This window comes from Fukomys damarensis, unplaced genomic scaffold (genome assembly GCF_012274545.1).
Source record: "Fukomys damarensis isolate Sample0158 unplaced genomic scaffold, DMR_v1.0_HiC HiC_scaffold_30, whole genome shotgun sequence".
Taxonomy (NCBI): domain Eukaryota; kingdom Metazoa; phylum Chordata; class Mammalia; order Rodentia; family Bathyergidae; genus Fukomys; species Fukomys damarensis.
In genome coordinates this window covers 29,058,530-29,073,039 of record NW_022900942.1, presented here as the reverse complement: position 1 = coordinate 29,073,039, position 14,510 = coordinate 29,058,530, and the positions used below count along the sequence as shown (strand labels likewise).

Below are 14,510 nucleotides of genomic sequence, written 5' to 3'. Positions count from 1 at the left end.
AGAAAGAAAGAAAGAAAGAAAGAAAGAAAGAAAGAAAGAAAGGAGTCTGCTTCTTCCAGACCACTGACCAAAACTTTTAAGGGTGGATGAGGTAAATGTCTATGGAGAATTCATCTCCTTTTGCCTCCTACTCAAAAGGAGCTGATTTCCTCTGTTCTAGGAAAGGAATACAGAGAGAGCTGACTCAGCTTTCTGAGGGTAGAAATAGCTAAGTGGACAGCTTGAAGGAGGCTTTGCAGTTCACCTGCTCGTCCTCACACGGGAAGGGACATGTACAAGGGAGTGGATCAAGGCCTGCAAAGCCATTGTAAAATCAGAGTTCCTTGGGAAAACTATCTATCTAAAATTGAGAAGCAGTGGGGAGCAGGCTTGGATTGAAAACAGACAGCTGCTTCATGTGTTTCTCCTTGAACAGCCAGGGGCTGGATGCTCAACAGGAAGCCTCAATGGCGCTGGTAGCATGTCCAGGACTGCACTGTGGAACTCTCACTGTCAGTGGGATAGCAGATGACACCCCAGGGAAAAGACTCAGGCTTCCCATCACATTTGCCAGTTTTCCTAAGTCCACCATGTTCATGTCTGGCTAGCTTAATGTGCATTTGCAGGTCAAGTCCGCTTTCAGTTATGCGTGGCCGGGAAACTTTTCTATCAATAACCACATTCATGTCGGATTCACACAGCTCCTTGAACACTGAATATTTCTAAGTATTTGAGTTTACAACTGGGCTTTTCAGTCTCACTCACCCCAGGCAAGCAGACCTTCCTGGAAGGGTGAATGGAGGGATGGAAACGGCCTGGGAGCTCCTTGGCTGCCTCTGAATATCATTCTGCTGCCCTAATAAATCACAACCTACAGTGATTTCTACTAAGGTTTGAAAGAGGCAAGTGAAGCACTTGACAAAAAAGGGAAGAAGTAGGGCTGGGGCTTATGAAAAAATACACACACACACACACACACACACACACACACACACACAAATAAGAAGCAGCTTGAGAATAGCAAACATGACCCAGCTACCCATCTTTATTAGTTGTATTTGTCCTGTTGACAAATAGCCCCTACGCAAGGGCAGACCCAGCAGGCAGCAGGCACAGTCAACATGTTCCATTCCCGCTCTTCCCAAATGTAAGCCGTGGAATGCAGGAGCCTGTACCGTGGGCACGTGTGGTCTAAAAATACAACGCCTGGCCCTTCTCTGTGGGATCTGCTTCCCAGGCGACAGGAGCCCTGTGACCCAGGCTCTGCCCAGGGAAGGAGCAGGGGCCTCTGTATGCACCAGGGTAATTACTGGAGGACCTGGGCAGCCAGCTGCTGGGCCTCAGCTCCTCATTTGTGAACGCCTTGCAAGGCACTCGTTCTAACTTTAGAACTACACTCCAAACTTTGATCTCCCAGCACTGCTTGGCTTTAGGCAAAACATAAACTTGAGAGCTGCAGCATGTTTTTTAAATCTTATTCCCCTGGCAGTTTAAGAATAAGGACAGGAATTATTTTCAAATGAGAATCTTTGACTGCATAACACAGGCTTCCAAAATTAAGCAGAAACACATGGCAGCTCTTTATTATTAAATTTCCCTTGGAAAACAATGGTTTAAATTATGGCGGTTGAGACAATTTGATAAAACTTTGAAATGTAAACCATAACGTTTAAAATAAAAGTGTGTTGTGTGTGTGTGTATGTGTGTAAGACCATTTTGGAGTTTTTCTAGCCCTGCCATTATTAATCTATTCTGCTGATGTTTAAAATTGAGTGCTTGGGGTTTGACATATAAATGACAATTTTTAAAGCTGAAAATCAGGTCCTATGGGGATTCCTGAAGTACAGAGAGAAATTTGGGCTACCTGATTAAAGTATCTCCCCAGAAAGCATGTTTTAAGAAAATAATGAACAAGGTAAATTTTAACTCTATAAGTCTGTACCCGATTTTATGTAGCATTTAGCAGGAATTAGAAACCTTCTAGCAAACTGAGCTGTGTCACAGTTAGGGTCACCTGCATCCTCTATCATCAAAATCTGTATCTAGCTCTCCTTCTCTCCCCAGGCCATCCTGGAAAGGGATGTGGCAGAAGGGTGTTCTTGGAAACTGCCCTGTCCTAGGCCTCCCAGACACTATTTAAGTCTTCCTTCTCTGTAAGGAATGAATCAATTACTACCTTCTCGATAAAGCCTTTCTGATCACCTCATTTACAAATGTCCTCAAGGACTCATGAGCTCACATTCTTATGGTGTGTATCATTCCCTGGGAACTTATTTCCTGTTGGATGTGGTTAGTGATCTTCAGAGTACATATCTTCTCTTCTCAGCTACCTCCTATGATCCACAACGGCAAAAAATAGCTCTTCTTTTTTTTCTTTTCTTTTTTGATTTTTTGGTATCCTGCTTTGGGCCTTGCTCAGTACCCTGCGTTAATGACGGGGCTCCTGTGTTGAGACCTGCCGTGGGACAATAACAGGGTATAGTAATGATGAGAAGTTATCTTCTAGCATCACCCAGAGGATGCCCTGGGGAACACGCACACAGGAAAAAAATACACCCGGTGGAGGCCGGGCAACCAGCTGGGCTCATGGGTGAATGGTAAATACCACTTGGAACTCTCAGCTTGTTGGAGAAATGAAAGGGGATGAGAGAGCAGTTGTCCTTACTTTGATTCTACAAATGACTTCCGTTTTCTTTTTCTTTTTTATTTGTTGGTTCTCATAGCCCTGCTCCACCTTAGTCCCATGGCCTGTTTTTAAGCTTCTCTGATTAAAGAGATGATTTCTGTGCAGTGTGCTGTTGGTCTTAATGATCTCCATCCCTCACACACGCATCCACCAGCTTCCTGTGCCATCTCTGCAGCATCCTGTGACAATATTAATACCAGTTGTGGGAAAACAAGAACATCATTCACAAAATTTTGTTTATGCAAGTGAATTCCAGTTTGAAATTACTGCCTTTATAGTTATAAGAATTTTCATTCTCCCTTTCCAACAGCCAAACCAAGAAGCTCATTCACCAATTTGGATAGAGATTTCATTGCTTTGATCACTAGAAAAGATCATGGGTGCCCAGGTGAGTGTGGAACAAACAGGTAGTGCTGTCTTGGTATTCAAAGTGTGGTCCACAGACTAATGTCATCACCAGGGAGCTTATTAGAAATGTAGGACCCCAGTCTCCTCTCTGTACCCACTGAATCAGAATTTCCATTCTAACAGGATCCCCAGAGATTCATGTACACATAAATATTGATCAGAGAACCCCATAAAAGTTTTTCCCCACCAAAACACCTTCTCACAACAATTTGTCATGCCTGCCTGAGTGGCTAATGGTAGAGATTCACAGGATGGGGCTTATCCATTCTTTTTTTCACATGGAAAGTGCAAGTTCATTCATGGGTGGTGATTTATTAAGGCAAATAAGTTACTCATAGAAGTGCCTATGAGGTATCTGCTTCTTTCTAGAGAGAAACTACATTTGAAAGTGAGGAAAACATTAAGATCACGCATTGTAACCTCTAGGACAATATGCAAATGGGAATTCCCAAGTGATCAGGATGCTAGGGTCTGGGAGGGCTGCTCACCTGACCTGTGCCATAGGTATAGACTGGGAAGAAAGAATCCCTACAATAGCAGACTTTGGCAGATTTTCAACAGTTAGAAAATAACCTTCCCAAATAATTAACCACATTAGAGAAGGTATAAAGCCATAGAATGGAGTCAGGGAGCCACAGAAGATGAAAGCCAGAAAGGGAAAGTTGAAATGGGCCCATAAACAGAGTTAAGACCAGAGACCTGGGCCTGTGGTTCTACTTTGAGTCTGCATATGGACGCAGGAGTGTGGGCAACAGAAAGAATGTAGAAAGGTCAGAAATAATGAATGTCCTCAGTATTCATCCACCTGTGACTTTGTACGAGACCACAGCGGCACTAGAATGATTTACCCCTACCTCACTATAACCTACCCACATGGCTGCAGTACCTACATGAGTTCCTCCTACTACCCTGGGCACTCCTGGGAGAGTGCAAGAGCTATCTAGGTTCCATGAGAAATCATTCTGTTCCTTGTTCCATCCTAGGGTGCATCTCTCTATCCTAAAGGTGGATGCCTGTATCATTGTAGTCCTACAACAGTCCCATAAGCTACTTCTAAAACCAAAGGTAGATGCCGTCTCCTTGCCCCTCTGTGACTTGCTCAGCTGAGCTATGGAGACCAAGGGATAACAGAGTTCAATGAGAACTCCTTTCTCCCCTCCCAGCCTCAGAAGCCCCTGTGAAGCTTGCTTTAAATTTTCTCACAGGACCCATTCTATCTGCAGGACACCCCAGTGTCTTTTTATAATTTGGCTTCTGTCCCTCCCCGTTCCTGTCCTGCCACGTCACCAGACATATCAGTATATGTCTGTCCCCTAGCCATGGATATGGTTCCAGTCTTTTCTCCAGTGGGAACAAGAATGAGATAGGAAGGAAAAGACAAAAATAAAAATGGTCATGGGTGTGCCAGAGCCACGGAAGGGTCCCAGGGGCACAGCTCCTGACTTCACTAAACTTCATGGCTGCCACAGCCGGCTGCAGTTGTTCAGTGTGTTAATAAACCAAGTGAAACAACTTGAAAGTGAACTTCAGTAGTAACATAAAGGGACAGCAGCCTGAGGGAATGGCAGCAGCTCTATGCACTTCTGCTCATCTGTTCATTTATTCAACACCTAAAACGGTGTCTGGCATAGAACAGGCAATAACTATTTGCAAGCGAGTGACCAAATGAAGGCGTGAATTTAGAAAACACAGGCTTAGTGCTTGAATGTGCAAGCTTTATGCTAAATACTAGAATGAGGCAGGAAGTAGGAATCTGTCCCTGCCCTGACTGAGGATTTGGGGGAGCACACCGACAACTCCCATGCCTAAATGTGATAATGCACCGTCAGAGAGGGAAGCTTTATTGAAGTGAAGATTCTGCAGCCATGCAAGGGGAGGCCTGGGTAAGGCACATGACAGCAGCACAGCAGTACTGGTGGGGTTTGTAGGTGGCCAAGACACATATACTGAATCACGAAGGTTGGGATGCCTATGAAGGGGAGAGACTCTTCCGGCTTCCTGAAGCATCTCCTTGGGTGTGTGACTATGAATATGATAGCGTCACTACCCACCTTCCCAGAACTCTGGACTGGAGCTAGATTTCTTCTGTTCTTGGGAAAGCTTAAATCCGCCATCAATAGCTGACAGTCACTAGCACACAGACAAAACCAACGCAAGGCTGTTGAATGCACAGAAAGGTGGGGGAGGTCACTGCAGCTGGGTTTCAGGGGTCCTTGCATTCCTAACCATGAACAGGAAGGAACAGGCAGATTTAAAAGGGGGAAATGGAGGTTGACAAAGAAAGGCTTACTTTTGGAGAATGAGCAAGCAGTGGAGGGAAGCAGTTTTTATAGAAAAACCAGGGGAATTAGACAGGTATTTGCCAAAATCCACTGCTTCAAAGAGAGGCTTAGAGTCATCTAAGTACCTTTATGCAGGGGCAAAGATTGAATTTGGTGGGAATTTCTTTAGGATAAAAATTCAGGCACCCCTCATTCAGTTTTAAGGCTCTCTTGAAACTCACCTTTGAGCTGGAGGCAATTGTGTTGTGGTACATAGTTGTGTTTGATTGCATGCCAGCAAGTATTCTACAGGCTCAGACTTCTTTCATGTTTGGGGAGAAAATGTTCCTGTTCTTATATATTCTTTCATCCTAAATCTGAGGCACTTGATAAGAAGTCAGTGTTAGCTAAGGTGGGGAAGGGGTGTCCAAGAGAAATGTATATCTTTTACAGTGGAGGATGGGTGTTATTTTCCATGGATGGATAATAGGAACTTCACAAAGTGCTCACCACATTAAATGTTTCATGGGTCATGTTTTAACTTACATTGTTCCCTGGTCTCTACATTTCTTTGTTCTTTAACCAACCTCCACCCCACCCTACCTGGTGCTCCTTCTATCCAAGCTTTTGTTAGATCTGATTTCAGCTCCCAAAGACTGGATCAAGTGGTGATAGTGGGGAGTGGAGTCAGGCATCTCTGCAGCCCACCCTCCTTCCTAAAGTGTCTCTTATCACCAAATAGCAAATCATCCCAAAGCAGAAGATCAATTTCAAAACAACTGGCCACTTGGAATGTGGACACTTGGGGCAGTTAAGTACTTTAGAGGTTTCCTCTACAAGACTTGGAGCTTTGAAAACAGAAACTAATAGCCAGCTTTTCAAAGGAAAGCATAGCAGGTGTGGCCAGGTGAGCTCCAGGCAGCTGGGTCTGTAAAAGCAAGTGCTTCTGCAAGTATGGTGGCTTTTGGGGGTCATACATCCAGACATAGGATGCAGAAAAGGAAGAAGGCTGTGAATCGGAGCAGACAGGCCCATTCAGTCATCCAAGCCTCATTTACCTCCAGGTACATGGGCAGATCCACAAGTCGAGAATAAGAACACAGCAGATGGGACTTTCCATGAGGAAACTGCTTCCCACAGCAAGGCAATCCTAAACAAGTGTAAAATATTAGTGAATTCTTAGTCATATAGCTAATTTCAGAACTGAAAGACTGAAATTTCCATAATCTGTGATAAGGATGGTAAAGCCGAGCATCAGGGAGTTGAAGTGAAGGGCGTTCTAGTTTTTTACCTGCCCAAGAGTAGGTCCTGGTGCATCTTGAGACTTTTCAGTGTTGAAAGACCTGGGGCCTCTGGCCTTTCTCCTTACCCACAGTTCCTCTGAATGACCACTCAGTGCATACTCTTTATGAATCAATGGTTTCTATACTAAATCCCCACTCCAACCTATATTCTAAGCCCCAGATACAAAATCTTTTGACCTATCTGACCTTTTGGCTGTCAAATAGAGCTCCCCAAGTTAATGCAGCCAAATTCTAATTCCTGGTTTCCCACTCTGCTCTCAAATTCCTTCATGCTTCCATTTCTCCATCTCAGAAAGTAACTTTTTATTTATCCAAGTGGTCTGACAAAACCTGTAGAATTATCCTTGATTCTTTTCTTTCTCTCACATCTCACATCCAATCCAGACAAGTTCTTCCAGCTCTTCCTCCGACAGACCATCCACTCCTTTGGATTGTTGCGTGCACCACTACCAGCCCTTTTCAAAGCAATATCGTGCTTGCTCTAAAGAATTCACTATCCTCAAGTTTACTGAATCAGTCCCACTTTCCATTCCATGCTTAGAGTCTACATTTTTTAAGAACATAAGTCAGATTTGCCCACTCTCTTGCCCCGAGGCTCTAATGATACTTAGACTTAACATGAAGCACAAAGACTTACAGTGGCCTTTGAACTATGTGACCCCATTGATTTCTCCAAACTAATCTCCTAGTCCCTCTTCCATTCTTGCCACACTAGCCTCATGACCATCCTTCAAAGCATAGTGCTTTGTCCCTTCTTCAGCATTTCATTATGTTTTGTTCTGTTCACCTGGAAAGCTCTACCTGAAATTTTCTACACTGCTCATTCCCCTGATATTTTCAAAACTCTTCAATCACATATTAACTGTGCAAAGAAACATTTCCTGATCACAGAAGTTAAAGAATACCCATCACCCACCCATGCCTACATCACCTGCAATTTCTTTAACTTGTTCTACTTACTGTCATGGTATTTGTATTGGACATTTATAAAATTTTTTGATAGTTAGAATATTTTAACATTCTTACCCTTGAAACTTTTAAAGATTTCTAGGCAGAATTAGTATCATGAGTTTAACAGTCCCCCCTCCATTCACTTCCATCCAGAACCTCAGACTTGGAAATAGTTTCCTTGAGGCTATACATTTTTAAGAATTTCAAGACAAAACCATTTTGGATTTAGAGTGGGTACTAAAATGACTGATATCTTTATAAGAAAAAGAAGGAGATTCAAGCACAGAGATACAGTCGTGGAGGAGTCAGGCGATGGGAGGCAGAGATTGGAGTCATGTAGCCACAAGCAAAGGACACGAAGTATCATGGGTATCTACCAGAAGAAAAAAAGAGGAAGAGCAGGATTCTTCCCTACAGCCTTCAGAGGGAACGTGACTCTGGTGACCCTGGATTTCAGATTTCCAGCCTCTAGACTGTGAGAGAATAAAGTCATAAGTTTGTGGTAATTGTTTTCAGCAGACCTTGAAAAGTAATTGAGAATACTCATTTCCCTAGATGCTTGGTAACCAAGACACAAGCAGGAGAAAATCCAAATCCTCCTAATCAGATGTCCATATATGAGATGGCCTCTGGGGAGCTGAGCAACTTCAGACAGGTCACCTCCAGCTGTTCATGTCTTCCCAACCCAGGCCCCAGACATAGAGGAGAAGGAGACAAGTCATCTCCAGGTGTTCTGTCCAAATCCCTGAAAAACAGAGTCCATGAGCGTATAAGATGATGTTTGATACTGTAAATGTGGGGTTATCTGTCCTCCAGCGAGAGTTCATTGCAACAAAAACCAAAATCAGTGGTAAGGCTTTGAGAGAGATGGAGGGAAGAAGAATAATGAATCAAGCCTTTGTCAAAAAGATAATGGGTTTAATAGAATAAGTATTCCTCAAATTTCCTAGGGTTACATCAGGGACCTAAGAACATGAGCCCTTTCAAAATATGATATCTCCTGGAGTCCTGAATATTTAGAAAAGTGACTTCAAACTCAAGCACAGCTAATGGCAATATAGCACCATTCTCCTCATCACAGCTGCACAGTATTTTCTTTATATCTCTGCAAAAGAAGTATTATTATCCCCATTTTATAAATGAAGCCTAATGAGCAGAGAAACTTAGCTCCTGCTTTGAACCCTGAAGAGTTTTGAAGTACCAAGTTCTGGCAATCCATCTCTCAGAGTTATCTTGGAAGGTTGGAATGCTAAATGATCTGCACGATCCTCTTTCATGATATTTTAAAGCTATCGCAAGGACAGTGTTGTCACTGAGACAGCTTAGGGTAGTTGCCAGTGTGAGAGAAAACTCAGGGTGCCTGCAAAGCCCGCAATCGGAAGTTCAGAGCGACAGGTCATAAATTATTTTTATAAAAGAAAAGGCCAAGCAAGGGACCGTTTTTGCAGCCGTCTGGCATCTACATCCTGCAGCTTCGGCTGAATTTCATGCTTCAGGGCAGAAATTCATACCAGAAAAAATGTTCTGTGGTGCATTTTTGTGCAGTTGGATAGAGCTAAGAATTTTTCCAATTTAAATTAAATGACACCTAAGCTCATATTTATTAAGATATCAATAAGGTAGCCACAGAAAATACTGATAAGTACCCATGGGGTATAGAACACAACCAAGAACTTATAAAATGAAAATAAAAGAGGCCTTTTGGGCTGACACAACCACATTTATAAGCTAGTGAGAAACAAACCTGAAACAAATGGCCCTTGCAAAGCTGTGAAACTACTTAAAATCATCAGTGCCAGCTTATTAATTTGGCACAATCCCAAGGATACTGTGAGGACCTGCCAAATTTCATGAGAATATAGATAATAGAACCACCACCCCCAGCAATCAGAAATCTAAATATGTAAACCACCTAGAATCTTGCCCTTTCTAAACCACAAGCAAAATACCATCTATGTTCACTGATTCACCATGAGAAAAAAACTGAGCTCATGGAGGTGAAGGGGCTGTTCAGGGAAGTGTTAGTTTGTTCACATGGCAGTAGATTGCTCAATGCCAAGAGACAGAAAGACATCGATCTCTGTCTCTTGAGCTGTATGGTCTAGGATGAGCTCTTTTCTCTCCTTGAACCTTAGTTTGTTTCCACAGCTCCAAAATGGAGATGATAATGGTTCTCACCTCTCACTGCTGAAGGAAAGAAACATCAAAGGTAGCACGCCTGTTGCCGAGTAGATGCTCAGTTATTTGCTACAGTCTTTCCCAGGGTCATATAAGCAAACTTTGGCTGAGCCAGGATGAAAATCTTAGTCTCCAGACTCTCAGACTCATATCATGCCACTGTGGTAGAAGAGCATTATTTGGCTGTGTCCCTAGTCTATGTTCCAATCATGTGGGACACTGGCTAACACCTCATGAGCTAAATAAAATACAAATAACTTCAACAAATCCTTTTTCTTTTCAAATAAATGAAATTCAGAGCCCATCTTATAACCCTATGCTGCATCCATGAAACTGTAGGCAGCTTCCTTTGGGACAAACATTTTCTGGCTAATTAAAATGAATGTTGTATCGATGAAAGATTATTTTAAAATGGCTCTGATAGTGTTTAGACATTGTCATAACATCAGCCGGTGGATCACTAATTTGCAAATTTTACTAAAGATCTTGCCAATTAAAACCCCTTCTAGACACTCTCGAACACACTGTCAGTGACAGCTGATAGACCACATGGTAAAGACATGATCACATTAAAATCACACAAGACTGTTCTCCCTGGAAGGGCTGAGGGAGAGAGACAGGGCATGTCCCCGAAGTGGGTGCCACTGAGTCAACTCAGCCAAACTGTCACAGAGGAAGCAAATCTTTAGGTTTTATTTTACCCTAACTGCTTTCCAAAACAAACAGTCAAACTTCTCAAAAATTGTATGAGAAATTATCATCCTGCAAAATTTTTCCTGAATGTCTCTTAGGGACAAAAGCCAACAGAAGTGTCTCTAGACCAAACTGAAATTCATGAAGATGCAAGTCAGCTCACCTAGCGGCTAGTGGGCTTTCTCCAGAGTCCTCTGGGGACAGTTTGCTCTCCTCCAGCGGTTGCAGAAGGCACAACAGTAGTGATCAGACTGCCCCAGGAAGTCACTCCAATGAACAGCCACAGTAAGTTCCTGTAAAAGTCAACTATACAAGTTCTACCCAAAGTGGATCACTGGGGGAAATTTTCCAGATTTGAAAGTTAAGGTAATATGATAAGGCATGTATTTAAGTGGACAGATTTCATATAATAACCCCAGGTAACAGTTAACATTTATTGAGTATATACCATGTGCCTGATGTCATTTATTCATTGTAGCGGCCCTATTAGTTTGGTGCTGTGATTTACCTCAAAGGACAGATGACGAAATCAAGGCTCAGTAAAGTTGCAGACCTTACCCTGTTTCACACAATGGTGTGCAGTAGAGCTGGGATTCTGAATTCTATCTCCATGGCTCCAGGACTCTGGTGGTGAAAGCAGGTTGAGATTCCTGATCTGCACTAGTCCATGGACCGTGATGGTCTTTTTCTGACATCCTTGTGTGATATTTCTCTATTCACAGAACTATATCAAGTTATACAAGGGCAACCACATATGAGGCTACTCTGCAGAGATATTGTATAAACACGAGGTGCAAAATTTATTGAGTCTCCAGATCAAGCCATATGACAATTTATAGGGAACATGACATTATAATGTGATAACTGACAATGTGAAATAGGAAGCAAAGGGCTAAAGGTGTAGGGAAAGTGGGAAGTGTAGGGGAAAGGTAATAAGGGAAAATAATAAAATAGGAGAAAATGAAAAAATGGAAGTAAAGTTTTTGTAAATGGGGAGGGGAGGAGGGAGTGAAGGGAGGGTAGGGACAAGGGGAAAAAAATGAGAACCAAAATCTTTCATGTAAAGGTACAAGATCCCAATGATGAATGTAACTGTACTGTATACCTAAAATGTACCAATAAACTCACTGAAAAAAAAGAATTTCTTTCTCACTCCTTTTGAACAAGCTGAGTATGATATTCTTTTATGAAATTTGCTTTGTGATTCTTGTACATAGGGCTTATTCATATTTGTATAAATTTTCATCTGCAAACAGGTATACAACAAATACAGAGTTTGTTATTTTAATTCAAATTAACTCTAACTTGGTACCAACCCCTTCCAATAAAAAATTCACAATCATTATTTTATTTTACCTCTTGCACTGGAAAAGTTCCCTGGGCTTTGCACGGTGAAGGAGGTGTCTCCAATCACGCACAGGTTGCAAGAGTAGCACCTTGTTCATTGCCATTGTTATTTTTAATCTGTACCAAGACATGGGAGTCTTCAGGCAGCAAAAGCCCTATGGCTGAGCCCGTGTTTTGGGGATGAGATCTTTCTCTCTCCTTAAATCTGGTACTTTCTTCTATCTCCCAGGTCTTCTCTTCTCTCCTGACACACTGTAGTAGAGTTTTGCCTCTTTCTGCTCCAAGGGACTCTCTCATTCACTATTCTCAGAGGCTCTCCTCCCTCGGCCTTTCCTTCTTCTGGACATAGAGTAAAAGCGATTGTTTGTTTATGAAGAAAAACAAATAATAAAATCACACAGGTAACTGGGAAGGTCGTCTGCTTTTTAACAATACCACTTACATGAAAAGAAAACAAAGTAGTATGCTTGGAAAGCAAAACTCAAACCCACATCAAAGATTATTCTGCCACCTGTATAAATTACAATATAGGTAGAAATGGCATAGAGTATATGGATAAAGCTCTAAGGAAACAGCTAAAAGATCTTAAAAGATAAGAGAGATTGTCCAAGGACAAAAAGAAGGAATTCCAGGAAGGGGAAGAAGCTTATACAATCCCACAATTTATGGGCTGTCTTGGGGATAATGAGAGAAAGAGAGACAATTGTGTGGACGTGTACTCAGGGAAGTAGTGGAAGAGACAAAGGAGTAACAGGAGAGGAAGCTGAAAAACTTAGCAACTAATTGTGAGAGGCTTTATATTACTAAACAAAAAGTCAAAAGCAGTAAGAAAGGATCCTTAGAGCATGAGTGGCATAAGTACTTCTGATTTGTATTACTATGTGGTTATCAAAAACAGGATATAGCAACTCTGCAGATTTTTTTTAAACTATTCATTTTCTATTGCAGTGCAGATATTACCACTAAAAACAACACTTTTCCTAGTGCACAGTTTCTGTGGAGCGAGGATCCTGGCACAGCTGTGTCAGGCCTTTTGCTTAAGATCTTTCACAAGCCTGAGTCAGGATATCCCTAGAGATGAGTTCCACCTGAAGGCTGAGTGGGAGAAGATCTGCTCCATGCTTGTATGGCTGGTGGCAAAGCTCACTTGCTATAGGGCTGTCAGACCATGGGCCTCACTTCTGTTCTGGCTGTTGGCCAGAGCCTCTCTCAGTTCCTCATCAATGGTCCCTCGATGGGGAAGCTCACAACACAGCTTGTTTCTTCAAAGCCATAAAGAGTCTGCTAGTAAAACAGAAGCTACAGAAGTATCCCATATAACATAATCATACAAGTGAAATTGTATCATCTTTGCTGTATTTTATTAGTCAAAAGTAAATCACAGCTACCTCAATCCCAGGTTCAGGTTGAAGAAGTACAAAGGTAATGAATACTAAAAGAAAGGAATTGTAGGGCAATATCTTGGAATCCGTCTACTATAAAAAAGAAAAAAAGGAATTACTGGCAGCTGTCTTCTTGTTTGTAGTAGGAGGTCACAACTGCTAGTCTAGCTAGGTCAATGAGTAAAAACTCTAATTGTCATGACACTGCACATGTGTCTCCAAATCAGCTGCCACCTGTCCAAGATGGGCTCACCTCCAAGCACAAACAGTGTTTTCATGAATAAAGAGAGATATTGCTTACATTATAAAGAGTAAATATTTTTCAGCTTACATAAAATTCGTTGATTTGTTAGAAAAGGCGGAGACACTCACCAAGCCTGATTTCTTCTTTTTTTTTTTTCAGCTTTAATTGAGTTTATTGGTACATTTTAGGGATACAGTACAGTTACATTCATTGTTGGGATCTTGTACCTCTACATGACAAGTCTTGATTCTCATTTTTTCCCCTTACCTCTGGCCTCCCTTCACCCCCTCCTCCCCTCTCCATCTACAAACACTTTATTTTCATCTTTTCATTCTCTCACATTTTTTTCTTTTCCCTTTTTACTCTTCCCCTACCCATCCCACCTTCCCTACACCTTTAGCTCCTTTCTTCCCATTTCTAAATGTCAGTATTCTTATTAGAATCTATGCATTGTTGCAGATTATTCACAACAGGGAAACTATTCTGTATTTACACATGTGTGACTTATTTATTTCACTTAGGAGTATATCTTCAATATGTATTCATTTTCCTATGAATGAATCTATTTTCTCATTCTTTATGGCTGAGTAATATTCCACTTTATAGAAAAACCACATCTTCTTTATCCAGTTTCCAACGGACGGGCAAATGGGCTGTTTCCAAGATTTAGCTATTATACACTGTGCCGCTATAAACATGGGTGCACATACTTCTCTGTGATATGATTCTTTTAGTTCTCTTGGAAAGATACCCAGCAGAGGGATGGCTGGGTCAAATGGAACCTCCAGTCCAAGCTCTTTGAGGTATCTCCATATTGATTTCCATAGTGGTTGCACTAGTCTGCACTCCCACCAACAATGGAGAAGGGTTCCTTTCTCCCCACAACCCCGTCAACATTTGTTATTGTGTGATTTCTTGATAGCAGCCATTCTTTGTGGGGTGAGGTGGACTCAGTGTTGTATTAATCTGCATCTCTTGAATGACCAGTGATGTGGAACATTTTTGCAAGTACTTTCTTGCTGCTTTTACTTCTTTGTCTGAGAAATGTCTGTTCATTTCAGATGTCCATTTTTGAAT

General features: G+C 41.9%; 1 long non-coding RNA gene across 1 annotated transcript; it reads right to left on the bottom strand.

The window, feature by feature from the left end:
• Positions 1 to 2,668: 2,668 nt before the first annotated feature.
• On the bottom strand, positions 2,669 to 11,042 carry LOC104853545. The gene is made up of 3 exons (XR_777814.1): positions 10,969 to 11,042; positions 6,393 to 6,484; positions 2,669 to 2,844 (listed from the first exon to the last, which is right to left on the bottom strand). It is a non-coding gene; the product is annotated as an uncharacterized LOC104853545 (long non-coding RNA).
• Between the last annotated feature and the right edge of the window lie 3,468 nt (positions 11,043 to 14,510).